Here is a 6,000-nt window from a genome sequence, read left to right on the forward strand (position 1 = left end):
ATCCATAAAGGACACACTCAGAGAGCAGACTCAGTGAGCACCAAAGCCCTGGTGAAGCAAGTCTTGCCCCTTAAGGGTGTCTCCAGCACAGAAGTTTTCCCAGTGTAGACACAGCTGATCTTCACAGCCAATTGGCCTGGAGGTCAATTCCTCCCAGTGATACCAACAACAATCAAGGCTTAACTACAAGAAGACTGTGTACACAGCCCACAAAGAGGTGCACCAAGAGCGTCCACCACAGGTAATTAGGGAGGCTGAGCCACTGGGCTCTATAGGACACCTAGCACACAAAGACACTCTATCAACACAGGGAAGCAGCCAAAATTCAGAGACAAAGAAACAGGTCACAGTGAAAGAAATGGAGGAAAGCAAACTATTGGAAATAGAGTTCAAAACCATGGTTATAATGTCATTCAAGAATCTTTTAGCCGAAACAAGTTTGGCTCAGTATCAGCCTGCAGACTGAAAGGTCCCAGGTTTGATTCCGGTCAAGGGCATGTACCTTGGTTGTGGGCACATCCCCATTGGGAGGTGTGCAAGAGGCAGCTGACTGATGATTTTCTCTCAACAATATTTCTAACTCTCTATCCCTCTCTCTTCCTCTCTGTAAGAAATCAATAAAATATATTAAAAAAGAATATTTTAGAAACTGCTGATAAATTTAGTGAGAGCCTCTAGAATATGAAAAAGGACCAACTAAAAATTAAGCATACAATGACTGAAATAAAGAATAATATACAGAGATCAACAGGAGACTAGAGGATCCCAAGAATCAAGTCAAAGATTTGAAATATGAAGAAGTAAAAAACATCCAACTGGAAAAGCAAAAAGAAAAAAGAATCTAAAAATATGAAGACAGTATAAGGAGCCTCTGGGACAACTTCAAGTGTACCAACATCCAAATTACGGGGGTACCAGAAGAAGAGAAAGAGCTAGATATTGAAAAGCTATTTGAAGAAATAATGACAGAAAACTTCCCCTACCTGATAAAAGAAATAGACTTACAAGTCCAGGAAATACAGAGAACCCCAAACAAAAGGAATCCAAAAAGGACCACACCAAGACACATCATAATTAAAAACCCAAGGGCAAAAGACAAAGAGAGAATCTTGAAAGGAGCAAGAGAAAAACAGTTAGTTACCTACAAGGATGCACCCATACAACTTGTCAGCTGATTTCTCAACAGAAACTATGCAGGCCAGAAGGGAGTGGCAAGAAATATTCAAAGTGAGGAATAGCAAGAACCTACAACCAAGATTACTCTACCCAGCAAAGCTATCATTTAGAATTGAAGGTCAGATAACAAGCTTCTCAGATAAAAAAAAGCTAAAGGAATTCATCACCATCAAACCAGCATTATATGAAACATTGAAAGGTATTTTTTAAGAAGAGGAAGAAGAAGAAAAAGATAAAGATAAAAATTATGAACAACAAAGTGACAACAAATACATATCTATCAACAAGTGAATCTAAAATTCAAGTGAATAAAAAATCTGATGAACAGAATAAATTGATGAATATAATTGGATCAGGGGCATAGAAAGGGAGTGGACTAACAATTCTCAGGGGAAAGGGGTATGGAGTGTGTGGAAAGAGACTGGACAAAAATTGTACACCTATTGATGAGGACAGTGGGTGGGGGGTAAGGGCAAAAGGTGGGGTGGAAACAGGTGGATGGAAGCTATTGGGGGGAAAAAGAGGAACAACTGTAATAATCTGAACAATAAAAATTTATTTTTAAAAAAAGAAACTCTGCATCTTAAAATTAGTGTCTTCTACCATGAGTCAGATAGAACGACTCTTGACCCATGTTTTTCATTGAATTGTTGGACTTTGTCTTAGTTTTTTGTACAGACTCTTTATATAGGAAGGCTTTATCCCTAAATATTTATCCTTGTTTGTTATTTTACTCTTGCTTTGTTTAAAGTAGTTTTGCTGTGTAGAAATTTTTTATTATGTAAGGTAATTAATCTTTATGGTGTGGGCTTTGTGAGCTCATAATATTGTCCTCATGTTCTCTTCTAGTACTTTATGATTATCTTAAATGCTTTTTTTTAAAAAAAATCAAGTTAGGATTTATCTAAATATATATAAACTAGAGGCCTGGCGTATAAAATTTGTGCACAGGGGTTGGGGTGGGGGGTTAGCCCTCAGCCCACCCTGCACCCTCTCCAATCTGGGATTCCTTGAGGGATGTCTGACTGCTTGTTTAGGTCTGATCCCGGCCTAAATGGTCAATCAGACATCCCTCTCACAATTCAGGACTACTAGCTCCCAACTGCTTGCCTGCCTGCCTGCCTTCCTGATTGCCCCTAACCTCTTCTGCCTGCCAGCCTGATCACCCCCTAATCACTCCCATGCCAGCCTGATTGATGTCTAACTGCTCCCCTGCTAGCCTGTTTGCCCCCAACTTCCCTCTGCCAGCCTGGTCACCCCTAACTGCCCTCCCTTGCAGGCCTGATGCCTCCTAACTGCTCTCCCCTATTTGCCTGATTACTCACAACTGCCCTCCCTTGCAGGCCTGGTCCCTCCCAACTGCTCTCCCCTGCTGGCCATCTTGTGGTGGCCATCCTGTGTCCACATGGGGGCAGGATCTTTGACCACATGGGGGCAGCCATCTTGTGTGTTGAGGTGATGGTCAATTTGCATATTACTCTTTTATTAGATGGGATAGAGGCCTGGTGCATGGGTGGGGGCCAGCTGGTTTGCCCTGAAGGGTGTCCTGGATCAGAGCGGGGGGTTCCATTGGGGCGTGGGGCAGCCTGAGTGAGGGTCCTGTGGTGGTTTTCAGGCTGGCCACGCCCCCTGGTGACCCAAGTGGAGGACCTGGTATCTGGGATATATTTACTTTCTACAATTGAAACTTTATAGCCTGGAGCGAAGCCAAGCTTCCTGCTCACTCCACTCCGTGGCCAGCAGCCATTTCTGTTTGGGACTTATGTACCTTCTATAATTGAAACTTTGTAGCCTGGAGTGGAGGCTTAGGCTGGCTAGGGCAAGTGGAAAGCTTGGCTTCTTCCGTTGCCAGAGAAACCCAAGCCTTTGTGGCCGCAGCCATCTTGGTTGGGGTTAATTTGCATACTCGCTCTGATTAGCGGGTGAGTGTGGCTGGTGGACATGGCTGTGAAGCAGAGTGATGGTTAATTTGCATATTACTATTTTATTAGGTAGGATGGCTAAGTGTCCGATGACCAGTAGCTATGACATGCACTGACCATTAGGGGGCAGATGCTCAATGTAGGAGCTGCCATGAGGCACACTGGCCATCCTATATAAGAAAAGGCTGGTATGCAAACTGCCGCCATGGGCAGGAGTTTGACTGACCAGGAGTTAGACGTGCACTGACCACCAGGGAAGGCGTGGAACATGGCAGGCTTGGCGACGCAGTGCTGGCAGTGGGCAGCTGTGTAGGTGCTGCCAGTCCCAAAGGGCCCTGATGAATGCAGGACTGCGGCAGGATGGTGGAGCAGGTGAGTGGGCAGTACCAGGTCAAGGCAGGTGTGAGCGGGGGGCCCCAATCAATCTGCCGGTTGCCCCACCAATCAGCCCTGATTGCCGGCCAGGTCTAGCACAAATTTCATGCATCGGGCCTCTAGTTTAAAAACAAATGGCACCATGGGCCTGGCTCCAACAAACCAACACCCAACTTCCCCCAAGTGAGACATAGGCCCTGCCACCACCCAGAGCAACAGCCCACCAAATTGCGGCCAATGCTGCCAAGACCCCATGGCACAAACTATGCCCACAGCCCAGCCCAGCCTGGAAACAGTCATTGTGGGTGCCAGGTAATGATGTCATATAGCAACACCCAGCTTCCTCTCACTAGTGACTAGCCTCCTTGGAACCCAACTTGCTCTATAGCCAGGTGCAAACATTTCACACTGTAATCTGAAAAGCGTTTTTCTGTGCCTCATCTCACTTGATCCTCACAGAAGTCCTGGAGTGGGTAGATAGGAAACTCGATGGAATCCTATTTTCTTTTCATTAGCCGGAAAACAGATTTAGAAAGCTTAGAAACTTGACCTGGCTAAAAAGAAGTAAGAAATGGTAGACCTTGAAAATGACTTCAGGCTTTGTCACTGCTGCAGTTAAATATTTACCCTCTGTTTTCCCTGTGTGATCTACAATAATAATCTGCTTCTTATTGATATTTCCTGCTGTGTTGCTGACAAATACCTGAAAGAGAAGTTGGGATGCTTCACTGGGCTAGAAAAAGTTTAGCTAAATCAGAAAGCAGGTTTAATTAAGCAAGTTTGTTTGATATCTATAAAAGGATAAGCTGAGCCCTAACTGGTTGGCTCAGTGGATAGAGCATCGGCCTGGGGAAGGAAGGGTCCCAGGTTCGATTCCGGTCAAGGGCATGTACCGTGGTTGTGGGCACATCCCTAGTAGGAGGTGTGCAGGAGACAGCTGATAAATGTTTCTCTCTCATTGATGTTTCTAACTATCTCTCTCCCTTCCTCTCTGTAAAAAATCAATAAAATATTAAGAAAAAAGACTAAGTTGACTTTCACATGCGCTACACATATAAAGCTTTCACTGGTGCCAATCCCATGTGTGTGTTTTGATCTGTCATTGTTGATTGTGAATTTGGTTGACACTTCTATTATAAAGAACAGGGATATTAAAATATTTCTTCTAATTAATTTTCTTTCAATGTGCACAAATCTGTACCCAAGGCCACTAGTTTTGGTATAAGATCCAAGTCAGCCTTGGCCAGTGTTTCCCAGTGGTTAGAACATCAGCCATACACAGAAGGATTGTGGGTTTGATTCCCGGTCAAGGGCACATACCTGGGTTGTGCTGGTCAGAGCACATGCAGGAGGCAACCCTCTCTTCATCTCTCCCTCTTTCCCTCTCTTCTTCTCCTCCTCCCTCCTTTCCACTCTTTCTGAAAAGCAATGAAAAAAATATCCTTGGGTGAGGATTAAAAAAGAAAAAAGATTCGCGTCCTGGATCTGTGCCAGTTTGGGAAATTTAATGAAGGCCTTCGGGTGTGTGCAGAGAAGCCACTCAGGGTACGAGATCCCCCCTGACCCCTAGAGGACCTGGAGGAGGCTGCCCATCAGCAGGGGAGAGCAGTGGTCGGGGATCCTGCAGAGAGGGGGCCGGGGAATAAATGCCCATTCTCTGGGGCTCCCCTAAGACCATCCTAACCAGGAGGGAGGCCGAATGGGTGCACCTGTAGGTCCCCTCCACTCTGGGCTGAGTTTGGGAGGCTGCTGGGGACGGCTGGATGGTGGTAGCTGAGCTGGGAATGGGAGGGAAGAAGGGCTGGGTCTGGTGAGTGACCTTGACCCAGTCTGGACGAAGTGCAGCTTCATGGAGCCAGGTCTGTGGGAATGGGAGAGCCAGGGAGGTCATTGGTGTGCATAGGGCTCCAGCCTCCTCCCTAAGAGGGCCACGAGCGAGGGCACCGCGCTGCACCACTGTCCGTCCGTCCGTCCATCCGTCCATCCGTCCATCCGTCCATCCATCCATCCATCCATCCATCCATACGGCACAGGTGTATGGAGCCCTTGCCAAAATAGTTGTGACGCTTCCTGACATAAAAATTCAACCAAAAACATTAAGCCTTAAATCTGTATAACGAAGACTCAAATGATGATTTTCTCAGTATGACCAGATGGACTCTTTTGAGAAAAAAACCCCAAACCCATTCTTTTTTTTCTTTTGGTTTGATGAGTGCATTTTATTATTATCTGCTGTTTGCTGGCAATTAGCAAAAATAAAAAGCTTAAAAAAATTCTTTTTATTGAAAGTATTACATATGTTCCCTTTTCCCTCATTGACTCCTCCAGTAAGCCCCTGTCCCCCACCCCCCACCCTAGGCACCCATTGTTCCTGCCCATGGCCATGCATATGTGCACACAAGGTCTTTGATTGATTGCCCCCCACCCATCCACCTTCCCCACCTCCCCTCCCAGATGCCGCACTCTGCTCCCTGCTTCCATGGCTCTGGGTCTGCTCCGTTCATCAGTTTGTTTTGTTACTTAGATT

Source organism: Pipistrellus kuhlii, unplaced genomic scaffold, assembly GCF_014108245.1.
Source record: "Pipistrellus kuhlii isolate mPipKuh1 unplaced genomic scaffold, mPipKuh1.p scaffold_m20_p_87, whole genome shotgun sequence".
Lineage (NCBI taxonomy): Eukaryota > Metazoa > Chordata > Mammalia > Chiroptera > Vespertilionidae > Pipistrellus > Pipistrellus kuhlii.